The following is a 15,899-nucleotide window of genomic DNA, read 5'->3' on the forward strand; positions in this document are numbered from 1 at the left end:
TATTATACATTACTTTAAAACACAGTTCAGAAGCAAAGTTAATTGAAAATATGGAGTTGAAGTGAAAAAAGCATGAAAATCCAAGATAGCGATGTCACTGATATGGTAACTTAAATGATAGATACATATTGGCATCTTATCTCTCTGAGGGAAGTTTTTGCTAAGGTGTTCAGATGGATCACCTTCTTGGGTAAACTGGAGAAGACAGGTCTTCGTACAACAAATGGGAGATGCGAAGGAACTGGCTTGGTAGGGGCTTTTAGATGGCAAATGGATTGCATCAGAATGACAATTTTCCCATGGAAATTTCTCTCCGTGAAGGATTTTCATGCACTTCTGTAATTAATGACAGATTTATTGCCAACTTATGGGAGTAGAACTGAATGTTCAAGGCAGAATTTTATCCAGGTTGATGGACTGAAAAAGTCAAAACTTAAGAGAGCAGTGACAGCAATAAAAAACAACATGCCATTTCCCCTCTGTATTTTTCATAGATTTAAGTATATACATGCTTGGTACTTCTTTGTTGAGCTCAACCTGACCGATTGCAGCAGAATACTGTAACCTCATGAGCAGATTAACCTCTATAGAAAGATTGTATTACAGATACAGAAGTTTGGGAATATCTGCTGCAGATGACTATGTCGTAGCTCTGCCTGCATGCCCACATGCTTAAGAATCAGCCAGATCTAGATCTCAAAGCTAGCTGGACACATTTGCACAACTACCTGAAAGGAGGTTGTAGCATGGAGGGTGTTGGTCTCTTCTCCAAAGTAGCAAGTGACAGGACAAGAGGAAATGGCTTCAAGTTGCATCAAGGGAGGTTTAGATTGGATATTAGAAAAAAGTTTTTCATGGAAAGGGTTGTCAGGCATTGGAACAGGCTGCCCAGGGAAGTGGTTGGGTCACCATCCACGGGAGTGTTTAACAGGCATTTAGACGAGGTTCATAGCAACATGGTTTAGTGCCAGAGTTAGGTTAGGTTCTGGTTGAACTCAATGATCCTGAGGGTCTCTTCCAACTGAAATTATTCTACGATTCTATGATTGTAGTCATCTACTAAAATGTTTCTTTCAAACAGACTTTCTCACACAGGCACAATCTGGCATTTATATGGACACATGGTTTCCAGACTAAGACTTGCTCATGCCCCATGGCTGCCCATTGCCTGAGCATGTGAACAGGCTCAAGGCTGGTGATCGAGAGCAGGGATATCCCTTTGGCTTCTGCATTGGCTCTGCTGAAAGTTGCAGTTGAGGAAGCCCAACTTTAAACTCCATGTGGATATTCAGCACTTCTCCTTCCAATTAATAAAGAAACGAGAAAGTAAATTGTCATAAGCAGGAGCTTATGCTTTAGCTTAGCTGTTAACTTTATTTATGATGACAGATAAATTTCATTTATCTGAAGCTGATGAATGATGTGTAGGAAAAGTTTAAGCTTCCCAAACAAGCTCCCACCACCATTTTGGCTGTTCATAGTCGCCAAGTTTGTGACTCATTACCAGAGACACACGATTTTATTTTATCTCAGGCTGAATAATTTTTCCTCCTCCCACAATCTTCCAAGAACTTTCAAGATAGAGGCATATACACACATGAATATTCATGACCTCTTTGGGAAACATTTATGCAAATAGACATCCACTGGTATGAATGCTTTTGAAAATGAGAACAAAGGGTTCTAAGTGCAAAAGCAAATTTGCATTTCGGTTTCAATAAGTAGGTGTGGAAATTTTTTTTGAGTATTCAATCAATTTGACAAACTGGGACAGAGTAGAGCCCTGTTGCCTAAGTACTGTGTAGGTAGAGATTTGCATATTCTGGTTCATGGTTTACTGGTGGACTGTCGTGCAGGTAAATGGTGAATTGTGAAATCATCATGGCATTGAAGTGACTTTGGACAAAAGGGCTGAAAAGGGTCATAGAAGTTTGTGAGAAAATTTGGAGGGTTAAAAGCCATCCACCAATGCAAAGTGGGTAGAATTCCATGGCATGACAGAAACTGGGAAAAAGGGAAACCTGCATTGTGTAAAAACAGAAAAAAAAAAAGCTTGGGTGACTGCTTTGCAGATCCTGAGACCCAAAGATACTAACAAAGGTTAGACAATGCGGATTTCCTACCTGTTCCTCACAGGTCAGCTCTGCTTTTTGTATAGCAACCTTTATGAAAAACCATTAGACTTTTTCCTTTGAGACTTTTCATATTCAAGCTTCAGTGCAAAGCCCACTCTCCGTGTAACCCTTGTCGTCTTCCTGGGCACTTGCCAGAGGATCTTGTCTTCAGCTTCTATATTATCTCCCATTTTAGGTATATGTTGAAGACAGGAGCAAGATCCTCTGGAGCCTTCTCCTTTTCAGGCTGAAGGAAGCTAATTCTCTCAGCCACTTCTCATAAGTCATATGGTTCTGCTAATAAACTTGGTGGTCATCCCTTGGAATTATGAAAATATGTCCATGTCTCTCTTGTGTTGAGGAGCCCAAAACTGGCCATAGCACTCCAGATGCTGTCTCATCTGTGCTCAACAGATTGGAAAATCAACTCCTTCGACCTGCTTGCTACAGCCTTGCTTATGCAGTGCATGCAGTTAATCTTCCATTACTACTCCAATCTACACTATAAATCGGCATTGGTGTTGCTGGGTATAAAATGTAAACTTTTGCAATTACCAAGTATCCCACAAAGCAGAGATATGCCTGCTAAATATTGGAGACGGCTCATTAACACAAAACTCATTAAGTATTTGCACAGCAATGGACCTCTAATGTCTTTTATTTACAGAGAAAATCCATGAACTTGCAGGAATCATTGTTTCATCTAATAAAATCTTTACACAGCTGTTTCCTAACTGAAACTGTTTCCCTCTCCCAAGGAAAAAAAAAAGAAACAAACAAACAACAAAACCAAACCAAACCTCAATACCAAAACTTTTTGTTGAAATGCATTTCCATAGGAAAAGAAAAGACAACAAAACCCCACCATTTTTGGGAAAAAATATGTAAAAAATGTTTCTGCCTCCTTCATAGTGGTGGTTTTTTGTTTTGTTTTGTTTTTCCCATGGTCTGCTTTTTCACACTTTGGACCACTGAAAAAAGAAGAGTAAAAGTATTTAAAAAAATCAAAAGAGACCAAAATACATTCATTCAATTTCTAAATGAAAAAAAAAATGGGAAAGCATTTTAAATATTAATAAATTTTAACAACTGCTTCAGAGTTCGCATAATCAATTTTGTTTGCTACTGTGCCATGAGAACACTGATTAAAATTCTACTTTTCCTTTTTGTTCTGTTTTAATTAACGCTTGCCCACTATATGCAAACTTCTTCCTTAGTTCTTCCAGCATAAGCGTATTCAGGGATAATCAGTCTTCAGAAGCAAAACATCAAAGATACCTCTGGAAATAGCATTGCTAACTAGTTGGTGGCTTTGCTTTGCAGTAGTAAAAAAAACCCAAGGCAAATCTTTGTTAAGCAGGCACATATACTATGCTGAATTTCCTTTTTCTTTCCCTAGGTAGCTGTAGAACACATGAAAGATTTATGCCAGTTGACTATGCTTTCATTATCTGAAATAAAAAGGCAATAGTTAAATTGTGGCCTTCAATTGGTAAAATGTCTTCTACCTGTATGCTTTAATGAATTCTATTATTAAAAACTGTTTTAAAATTGCTCAAATTAAACATTCATGACTAATAGTTAAATATTAACTTTTGACTCTTCTGCTGGAAATCTCATTAATTTGGCAGAGGGGGATAAAATTACTGTGAGGATGTCAGATCTTCAAAAATGTGGCAGAATTTGAATAACATTTGTCACTTTACACCTAATAAAAGTCAGCAGAAATACAGACTGTTCGGGAGTGGGGTAACACCATACTAGTGTGAGAATTACCTTTTTTATTTACAGTGACAAAGCAGACTGTATTAGATTCCTCTAATTCACCTACATGAAAATGTTTACTTCAGTCTTATAGAACTGATTTCGTATGCCCTGTGAAGGCTATACTTTTCTTTAGGAGGTTTTTGATGTTATGGTTGTGCCATTCTTCATTTTACTCCTCTGTATTTTAGCAATTTATTCTATTTTCTTAGAAAACTGGGATAATGACTATACATCTCTGTGTCGGATATAAATGAAAGAAAACTTCAGTGACTTGTTCAGGGTTTTCTTTGAGTACTCAAGCATGAATTCACTGTGGTTAGGTAAACTGTAGTTCCCTATTAGCATTTTCTCATAAAGCAAAGAATCAGTGATTTATTCAGTCAGTATATTTTGATTTCACACCTTCCTTTTAAAGCAAGATTGAATAAAGTATTTGTTTTAAATAGAGCCTAAGTTGCATTTGCAATGGAACGTTCAGATATTCTGTTTTGGAAGAAATATGTCTTTGTGTGTGAATTTTCAAACAAGCGGATGAGGCCACAGCTCTTGTCTTCACACAAGGGTGTGAAAATGCATATCTATGCTGTAGAACAGGCCACAGGCACATGACCTAATTTTGAACGTGTTCATAGTAGAACCAGAGATGTCTTTCAAGAAAAAATAACTTAGCCATGATGGTTGAACTACTTTTAATACTGAAGCCAATGTCTGCAGCATCACTAAGCCATAAGATTATAACAGACTGCACAGCACTAATTCAGGAAATGTTGGTACTCTCCATCACAGACCTCAAAAATTTTGCCAGAAGAGGTTCTAGCTTGGGATATGTCATTTTCAAAAAAAAAGAATACTAGTAGATTTACTCTGAATCATTCTACATTTAATGATACTGATTTTATAATGTGGTTAATCTTGATCGACATCTGTGAAGGACAGAAGATAATTAATGATGGTGCATTATAAATCAAAACACTACATTAATATATTTTACACTGGAATAGGAACAGATTTGTTTCTTCAGTAAGAGCTGTACATATGTTTGAGGCACTTGACCAAATGGACAAATCAATTTCCATCCAGTTTATGTCTGTTGCTTCCTGCAGAAATTTAGCTGATCTGATCTTTGCCATGATGATATTTTCTGCTAGGTTACTATAAAAAATATAAGGGGTCTGAATAAAGCTTCTTATTAGAAATAAGTACTGAAAGGCAGGGATATTTTTGTAGCTTTATTTTACCTGTGATACACCACAGACATAGTAATCCTTTGCAAGGAGCATTAAGCTGCTGAAACTGTTAAAGAAGGTTTAAAGAGTTATAGGGATATTAAAGTGTCATTTTATATGAAGAACTTGATCCTACTAGCATTATAAATGTAGCATCTGTGAAGTAATTGAATGTATTCATGTGAATGACACTTATTTAAAGATAACAGGATTTAGTTCTAGGTGACTTAAAGCACAGGCAAGTAAACAAAAATACAGTATTAAGCACTTCTACTCAGAAAGATATAATACATTTAAAGAAAAATTACTGAGAACTCAGAAATTAACCATAAGATTGTGCAGGAAGCATGGGAATTTTGGCAGAAGGCCTGCATAGTTAAGTATGGAATTTTATATGAATTAAAATAAAACCACTCCAATATACACTTAAGGATGAAATCAGGAAAGTCAAAGCCCACTGTAACTAAATAGGGAATAACAAAAAAGAATTCTACAAATTATAAAAATATGCAAGCAGCAAAAAAAATTTCAGAAATAATACGTATTTGTGACTGAATGGTGGAGATGACATATTGGTGGACAACACAGAAAAGGCTGGTGTACTCAACGTCTTTTTCACCTCAGTTTCCCTGAGAACAGTCCACTTCCAGGCCTCTGTACATAGCAGCATGGCTTAAGAACAACATCCTAAAGACTTTCAGAGAGTGCAGCAGGTTTGGGGCTACTTAGAAGCATTAGATGTATTTAGATCCATGAGGCTGGGTGGAATATACCCATGGATGTGATGAATTGGCTTATGTGACACTGAGGGAGGTAACATCCTTCAGAGACTGAAGAAGGTAGAACAGCAGCAAGAAGGAGACCTGCATAACTGAAGGCCAGTCCATGAAAGAACACGGAGCATATCCTCTGTGAATAGATTTTCAAACATATGAAGGACATGTGGCAAGAGTCAGCATGGGTTTATTACGGGAAAACTGCTTTTGTGGCCTGACTGCCTTCTATACTTAAATGACTGGCAAAGCATTCTTGCTTACTAGAGGCAGAAAAACTTCATGCATCAGTGCATGCTTGAAACAGATGGGCCACGAACTAGCTCTGCCAGAAGGATCTGGAATTGCAGTGGTGATAGTTATGTAGGTTAAACTGAATAGAACCCAACAGTATGTTCATCACATGAGTAAGGCAAACTGCATCCTGGTCTACAATAGGAAGTATCACAGTATCACAGTATGTTTGGGATTGGAAGGGACCTCAGAAGAGCATCTAGTCCAATCTCCCTGCTGGAGCAGGAACGCCTAGGTGAGGTCGCACAGGAATATGTTCAGGTGGGTTTTGAATGTCTCCAGGGAAGGAGACTCCACAACCTCCCTGGGCAGCCTGTTCCAGTGCTCTGTCACCCTCACTGAGAAGAAGTTTTTTCTCAAATTTAAGTGGAACCTCTTGTGTTCCAGCTTGATCCCATTACTCCTTGTCCTACCATTGTTTGCCACTGAGAAGAGCCTGGCTCCATCCTCGTGGCACTCACCCTTTATGTATTTATAAACATTAATAAGGTCACCCCTCAGTCTCCTCTTCTCCAAACTAAAGAGACCCAGCTCCCTCAGCCTCTCTTCATAAGGGAGGTGCTTCACTCCCTTAATCATCTTTGTTGCCCTACGCTGGACTCTCTCCAGCAGTTCCCTGTCCTTCGTAAACTGAGGGGCCCAGAACTGGACACAATATTCTAGATGGGGTCTCACCAGGGCGGAGTAGAGGGGGAAGAGGACCCCTCTCAATCTACTAACCACCCACCTTGTAATACACTCCAGGATGCCATTGGCCTTCCTGGCCACAAGGCCACAGTGCTGGCTCATGGTCATCCTGTTGTCCACCAGGACCCCCAGGTCCCTTTCCCTTACACTGCTCTCTAATATGTAATTTCCCAACCTATACTGGAACCTGGGGTTGTTCCTGCCCAGATGCAGGACTCTACACTTTCCCTTGTTAAATTTCGTCAGGTTATTCCCCGCCCAACTCTCCAGCCTGTCCAGGTCCCGCTGGATGGCAGCACAGCCTTCTGGCGTGTCAGCCACTCCTCCCAGCTTGGTGTCATCAGTAAACTTGCTGATAGCACACTCAATTCCCTCATCCAAATCATTAATGAATATGTTGAATAATATTGGCCCCAGTACTGACCCCTGAGGCACTCCATTAGATACTGGCCTCCAACTAGACTCTGCACCATTGACCACCACTCTCTGGCTTCTCTCCTTAAGCCAGTTTTCAACCTACCTCACTACTCCTATTGTCTAGACCACACCTCCTCAACTTAGCTGTGAGGATGCTGTGGGAGACTGTGTCAAAGGCTTTACTGAAGTCAAGGTGGACCACATCCACCACTCTGCCATCATCCATCCACCCTGTTACATTCTCATAAAAGCCAATGAGGTTGGTCAAGCATGACTTACCCTTGGTAAAGTCATGCTGTCTGCCCCTACTAACCCTCTTATCCCTGATATGCCTTGAGATGGCACCAAGGATAAGCTGTTCCATTACTTTCCCAGGGACAGAGGTGAGGCTGACTGGTCTATAATTAACCGGGTCCTCCTTCTTGCCCTTTTTGAAGACTGAAGTGACATTTGCTTTCCTCCAATCCTTGGGCACCTCTCCTGTTTCCCAAGACTTGGCAAAGATGATGGAGAGCAGTCTAGCAATGACTTCAGCCAGCTCCCTCAGCACCCGCAGATGCATCCCATCTGGACCCATGGATTAATGGATGTTCAGACTATTTAATTGCTTCCTAACTCAGTCCTCATCGACTAAAGCAAACTCCTCCGTTGACCTGGCTTCATCCGGGGTCTCAGGGATACAGGGCTCCCCAGGACAGCCTCCAGCAGAATGGACAGAAACAAAGAAGGCATTCAGTAAGTCTGTCTTCTCTGTATCTTCTGCTACCAGGGCACCCACTCGATTCATCAGTGGGCCTACATTGCCTCTGGTATTAATTTTATCTGCTATGTATTTGAAAAAGTTCTTTTTGCTGTCCTTGACCCCTCTTGCCAGCTGTAATTCTAAGGAGGCCTTGGCTATCCTAGCTGCCTTCCCACATCCTCTAACAGTAGCCTTATGTCATAGATGATAGAGTGTCCAGTTTGGGGTCCCAGTTCATGAAGAATGTGCAGAAACTGCAGAGGGTCCAGGAGAGGTTTACCACGAAGAATAGAGACTTGACTTATGAGAAGAGGTCGAGGAGGTTGATCTCATTTAACCTGGCAAAGAGGAGGTGAATGGGTGAGCTAATGGCTACTTACCACTGCCTGAAGGGGAGTTACAAAGATTGATGGACGTGAATTCTTCTCAGTAGTAGTTGATGGCATAACGAGGACGTGTGGACAAAGATTTTGGCTTGCTAGGCTGCCCATAAGGGAATTATTCCTCACTAGGAGGGTAGCACAGCTTCAAAACAGGTTTTCATGAGTGGTTTGTCCTTGGGCGTTTTCTAGTCTTAGCTAGACAAAACCACAGCTGACTTGATGTGGTTTTCAGCAGTTTCTCTTCAAGTGGAAGGTTGGATTATAGACCTACAGAGATCATTTATATGATTCACACTGCTTTTTCACTTTGCATAATCCATGCAATGATTGTTCTTGGGGTTTTGCATTCTTAAAGTCTTCACTATCTAATTGTTGACTCATAAAAATGGATGTATATGCATAGGAAGCATTGGTGCATAGGATGTTTGTCAAACATTATTTTCAATACTCCGTATTTTCAAGAATATAACAACTACAGAGAGTTTCCTTTCTGATATTATTTCCATAGATTCAGGACATTTTGAAAAGAATCTTGTCAGCCCTAGTCAACCCTTTTTCTGTTTCAGTACTACTTGGGAAGAAATGGCCTGTTCTAATGCTGTTAATCCTTCCCAACATCTTTCTTGTTAACTGTAAAAGTTTTAAAAACCTGCATTTTTATAATAAAAAGCAACAGAATAAGTCACAAAAACACGTATTATTAAATTGATTTAAGCCAGGTCAGCACATTTTTTCTCCCCTAACAGTTATATCTTGAATTTTGTGGTCCCACAGTCTTCTTTATATCTTTGGCAGAAAATACTTTCTCATGTGAAAACTTTCAAATTGTTGCTGCAAAAATCAAGCTGATTGCTTGAATCGCATGACTATCTCTTTGATTTCCTGCAGTGGTCTCCTGTTTTCCATTCAGCTCTTGGAGACTTAGTCCGATTTGGCCAGTCATTTCTTAGAAACTGAATAAATCATCTTCTTTCCAAACCACTTCCAACTTCATTTTGCCAAAGATTTTGAACTTAATTTTCTTGTATTCAAGTTTTACCACAAAAAAACCCAATTTTTTTTTCTGTGTTGTCTCTTCCACAAAATTTTGTGAGCACTCTTCATTTTTTTACTTTTCAATCTCCCTTCAACTCCCCAAAAAATGACAAAAAAACCAACAACAACAACAACAACAAAAACAAACAAACAAACAAAAAACCCCAACAAAACCTGCCTACCTTTGAATAATTATTGCTTGAGTTAGGTTGAGTTAGGAGACTAGTCACACTATGTTGTCTTTATCTGTCAGTGAAGAGAAATAGTCATCACCACAGAAGGGTATTTGCTTTAACATTGCTATAGGCAATAACAACATGAGCCTAGAGCAATAAAAATGGGTATCTCACTTCAGTTCCTTGATAATTCTAGACCTTGGTAGGCAGCTGGCACAAGGTGGCTACACCATATTAATTACCATGACTATTCCACTCCAGCTTGTCCTAACTCCATCTGTCTGAATTGCATTTGGTGATTGTCCTTATTGAACTGTGTCTTGTTTGGGCTTGTCCTTGGGACTCTTCTGCAGAAGGGGCTAGGAGTTACTCTTGAAGTATTCTGAGTGCCAAAGATCTTCAGCAGAGTTCTGGCTCAGGATGCACATTGTATATGGCTTTTATTTTCTTGTTTCCAAACTTAATGCCTTTAGACATGTTGAAAGACTCATGAAGTTTAAGTCCTTCCCATGTTATATTAAAAAATGCAAAAAGTTAATAAATGCATGTTTTGTAGTCTTTCATAACTCAGAAATTACAACATGTGATACTGAAGGAATTATTTTTCATCTCATGTGGAAATATCAAATTTTTGCTCAACTGTGGAAAGAAAAAGGATATGAAGATAGATCCAAGTCTCCATTATGCTTTCAAGTTTCTATTAGTTCCAGATCTTTTATGCCCTGCACATTTGTATGAGATCTTTGCCTGGAATTTATACTGACTAGACAGAAGTAGTAAACTATTATTCCTTTTTGTTTGATGCATTTTATGGAAATGTAGTTAAAGCTTTCTTGTTTTTCAGCTGAGATATAGAAGAAAAGAATGTGGTTGGTGCCTTAGACAGAGACATTAAATATGTGTTTCTGTGATACTTTTATCATGCCTGGAATGTGGGAAGGAGCAGATAGGAATGGGAGAAATGTCATGGAAAGACCGAGGGTTACAACTACGTAAACGTGTAACTACACCATCACTCTACTGGGAAAAGTTTTTCTGATAGGTTTATTAAATCCTCACGCTCTACACTTTTCCAGTGTCCTTATTTTTCAATTTGTTACTATTAAATTAATTCAAGGCACAACTATAATGCATAGAAATATTGGGGCTGGGTTTTGGCTGTTGGCTTCACTAGCTATGTGTCTTATTCTCTGTGTTACCTTTTCTCCTCTTTTCAGTCTTTTAAGATGAAATTTGCTTGATGACTAAATATCACAATAACTGTAAGATTAAACCTCAAAATTCCAAAATCATTGCACAGTGGGAGCTTTAACACAGATGGTGTTCTGGAGAAGACCACACTTGAATTTTCCACTAACACCAGGAGTTTTTTTTTTTTTTTAAATGGACATATGAATCAGTATTTCTCATCAAGTTCATAGTAAAATATCACAGCAGATAACCACTTGTGCTTATTTTGGCATTATCCAGGTCTCTGTTCCAATGATTCCTATATTCCTAAAAGTGACTGAGCTCAATCAGCCGAAAGGAAAGTCCAAAACTGGGAAAACAATCTACTTGTTTTTATTAGACAGCCAACAAGTTACATGCACACAGGGATAATGCAGACATCACTTGCACTTATACCTAAGTCTGGCAGTATTTTCATTTCTGGCAATAAGTTTTAAAGCTAGATAATTTACACAAAAGGCTTCAAATTCTACCAGTGTCTTTTTCCTTCTCTTTTTGTTTCGTGATCTGGTGTCTGAGTGAGGTCTCTTTCTTCTCCCGGTCAGCAATAGGAAATGTAAGAAACTGGTTTATCTGCTGTAATTTCAACTACGTAATGCAAGTGGCTTTCATGATAGATCTAAAGCTCTGCAAGGGCAGCCATAGCTATGTGTTACTGTGGTAAGGTACCATTTTATGTATGTGTATTCTAAGCACATGGTTACATGGAGAATAAACTTTAAACATGCAAATCAACAACCTGTTCACCAATCTCAAATTAGAAAGGAAGAGGCTACTAAAGAGCCTTGAGAAGTTGGACTAAAAAAGCCTAACAGCTCACAGTCCAAAATTAATTGGTTTATCAGACTGCATTCTTTTCTCCCTGCTGAGGGAAAATCTCCAGGAAATATACTCTTCAGACATTTTCCCCGTTTCTGTCTGTGTCAGAAAAGTAACAGAAATAAAGTTTCTGGTGGCTTTCTCTCAGTCTCAAACTGTGCAGACAAATCAGACAAATTTATTTAACGATGTCTACATTTGTTGTACCCTTTGTAGCTGGAAAAATTCTACTGCTGTTGTGGGGATTTTTGCTTGGTTTTGTTTTGTTTTTTTTTTTCACTCTTTTTTAACTTCTCAAACAGTGCAGTGTCCAGATTCATTTACTATATATGAAGATGTGCCTGTTTTTCTTTTTACCTAATCCATTTCCTATATTTCTCAACATATAATGAACTTTTTACACCTTCAGGGTGAAGATTAAAATATTGCAGAAACATTTAAGTCTTGATATTGCATCCTGTCTTTACCCAAAGAAAACACAGATGGTAGGACTCCAAGAAAGATAAGTTTAATTATTTTTCAGTCCTGGAGCCTTATTCACAAGCATGTGACACTGGTGTTCTTATTGCGATTATTTTAGAACTCTTGCTTTCCCAATAAACATTTCTCTGCATTTTTTTTCAGTACATTTATTTCATGGTGATGGTAATGGTGTTGATCAGACTCCGGAGATGGGTGGGAGATTAGCTGCTCCTGCATCAAACGGTTACAGGCAAGAATACAGCTTCCATCTACTGAGAAATCAGTCTCATTTTCAGGACAAAGGAAGCTTTGTCTTAGCCTTCTATTCTTCTCTTTTGAGCCCACTGTAATTACGGTGAACATTTCCATAGATTCTAAAACGTGGAAAAGGCAATTACAAATAACTAAATTTTGAACTCAATGAGCTTTGAATAACCGAAGTTCATTAAGCAAACAGGCATAAATCTCAAAGTATTCAGCACTCACTTTGAATATTTCCAAAATGAAAAATCCTTTAATTAATGTAATTTAACTTGAATTAGGAAGTTGTGCTGCAGCAATACAATTTCCAAAATGAACACAATTTAGTGGGATTACTTGATTTAATTAGATGCCACTCTATGGCACTGTATTTATAGCAATGATGTTGGATGGCTTGGTTGAAACAACAATTTGTTTATATGGAGGACAAGACTTCTATTCCTTTCAGAATGACCTTTTCCAGAAAAGTTCCTGAAAGAAATTGCCCCTGCTCCTTATAACATATGAAATGACACAGCTCCAGTAGACTTCTCTCTCCTTGAGTTTAGATCCTCCAATGCACCAAAAAATGCTGCAATAACTTTTATTGCATGTTATTGATATAGCATCTAATTTTTAAAATGATAATTACAGATTAAGAAAAAGCATGAACAATTTTAAAGGGTGATTAGCAGCATTTACATGCCGGTGAAAAAACACATTATGCCAAAGAAAATTAAGCTTATCTGGCCTTTCCACTTGTCTCACAAATCATCTACAAATTAATAACTACTGACAATTTTTAAGAAATAGTGTCAATCTTCATGATGACTGGCTGCCGTTCAAAGGAAAATGGGGAATGAGGGGATAAAAAGGTTTTATAGGAATTATCTATTCAAAAGCAAGCAGAGAAGGAGGGGAAGGTGAGACAAAACAATGGAAAACACTTACACCAGCTTTTAGTTAATCAACAAAATTATTATTTAGCTTACAGCACCAAAGGCATTTGGTTATGTCAAAATGAAAATCAACACAATAGGTAGCAATTTACCATACGAAATGGGAACAGGTTAATATAAAATGAGGTGGGTTTCCTTAACAAGGTCTCCGAATCCCAGAGGTCATAGAAAACTGTTGCAGTTTAAAAGTTTCTGCAAAATCAAATAACACATTTCCTTCCCATCACTTACTGTCCAGTGAATATTGAAGCTTTGAGAGCTATCACATTCCCTGAGTCTTAAGGTTTACTAGTACTAAGAGCTTTTTAAAGTTTCAGTGTTTGTAAATCAAGGTGTTAATTTTTCATCAATACATCAACAGGTCAGCAATTGCAATGGGGAAGCAACTTCTGGCATTTGATACAGACTTTAGGAGAGGGCTACTTATATGGAGAACACAGTAATTATCTGAGTGCAGAACTGTTGTCACTTCCACCATGTTGACTTCTATATCTTTATCTTTCTATTGTCATCTACTTGATCCTTTAATTTGGTTTCATTCTAACAGGTCATCAGTACATTTAACAAAATACCTGAGACTACTGGGGACCTTTTCCAGTGCAGTCACCATTACCTTAATGGAGACCTAGAAAAGAGCACTCATTGTTGAAAAGGGAATGCTTGACAACAAACAGACCTCTCATGTATGATGATTTGTTATGCTCAATTTAATCACTCCCTCAGAGCATTACTATTTCAAATAGCTCTGTGACAGAACTGTAGCAAGTGTTAGAAATTGGAAATTGAAGTGTAGCTATAGATTGCCTGTTACTGCAAAAAAGACTAGAGTTTTCTAGCAGTTCTAGCCAGCATAGCACGTATGAAAATGTCGATTTACATATTGCCTAGCAAAATGACGCAGTGCCCTTCTTAACAGTGTCTTTATAGTGATGTTTCTGTTGGCTTGTAACTTTATGTGTAGGAACCATATTTAATTATTTTAAATGGTTTTCATTAAAAGCTTGCTTCATTTATAACTAAATATTCTACTGGTTAATCCCAAAAATTCCAGTTGAGTTCTAATTCTTTCACAGATAACTGAGGTCTGGCTGGGTAGGATTCACCTTCACCTAGCTTCAAGCATCTACATCTGAACTAGCCACTTTGGAATCTCTTTAAAGGCAACACAGACCAAACTGGTCTCATTGAAATCAAGTGTACAGCACCCCTCATGCTAGAGTGCATATCCAGAATAAGTCAGATGAAGCAAATCCTCATTACTTTCCTACTTCAGCCAGAAGCACCCACATGGTGACTCCCTAAAGAATGTAAAACTGATGCAGGCTCTGAGACCTTAAATTCTTCTTATACATGGTTGAGCTTCTGTGATCCTAATGCTCCCCGTAGGTACTGTGCCTATGGAAATACTTGGCACTCGGGAAACACTTCTGTTGATATTTAAGAAGTAACAAGTTCTGCTCACTCACCATCACGAGAAGTGACTAAGAAGGAAGTAACTTTGAACTTACTAATGATCACATTTGTTCAGTAACAAATTTGGCATTTACATAATCATTTTCCATGCGACCTTGAACTGAAGGAACAGCAATAGAAAAGAATCACTGGAAAAAGGGTTTTGAGGAATTTTTTTTTAACTCTTTGTTGCATCAACCAGTTGTGACTTCATTTTGGACGTTTTGTGGAGCCTCATTCGAGACAGTCTTCCAGTTTGACACCAGATTCAGCTACAATCTGTTCCCTGTGGACCTGTGTGCTGACTCAGCAGAAATGAAGGTAATTTTCCATGCGGTTAGAATCTTTTCTTCCTAGCAGCTAGCACAGTCTTTTCTTTTGGATTTAGTTCAAGAATAACAAGATAGCACTCTGGAATAGAATGAATATTTTCTTCCAGTACCTTTCCAAAGTTTGGGATGTGTTATGAAAGAATGTAAAAACTCACTGATGCCAAGGGGATGAAGAATGTTCTTCATTTTCCCATGTTTTGCAAGTAAGCAGGTGTATGATGCAAGGAGGAGCGGATCCAGGACAGCACCTAAACAGACATCTAGGTTGATCAATGACATGCTCCATACCATGAACATCACGCTCCGTATATAAGTGGGAAGTTGCTGGGGGCAGCACTGTTCTTTGACGGCTGCCACCCATGTGGGGTTCTGCTCTTGCTACTGCTCCTACTCCTGCAATCTCTGCATTTTACTGCATGTGCCATGCTCCCACTGTCCACTCTCTGGGTTTCATTGCTGGGAGCGTGAGTTCCAGGGCTAAATATTGCTCTGTATCACTTTTCTCTTATTAGTGCTCAATTAAATCTTTTTCTATTGCAACTCATGAATCATTCCTCCTCTTCTCTTCCTTCCCCCCTCTGAAGGAAAGGTGAGAGACAGTGACTGGCTGTTTAGTGTTTTAGCCACTGCCTACAGTTAAACAATAACAGTCAATTTTATAAGTGTTTAATTCAGACCCCTGTACTGCATCACCAGCATCTCTTCTTAGGTTCAAATGTATGTCTGTTACTACCACCTTTCCTGCTCAGCTATTTACCCTGTAAAGAAAAAAACTGATTTGACAGTGTTTG

This window comes from Patagioenas fasciata, chromosome 2 (assembly GCF_037038585.1).
Source record: "Patagioenas fasciata isolate bPatFas1 chromosome 2, bPatFas1.hap1, whole genome shotgun sequence".
In the NCBI taxonomy this organism is placed as follows: domain Eukaryota; kingdom Metazoa; phylum Chordata; class Aves; order Columbiformes; family Columbidae; genus Patagioenas; species Patagioenas fasciata.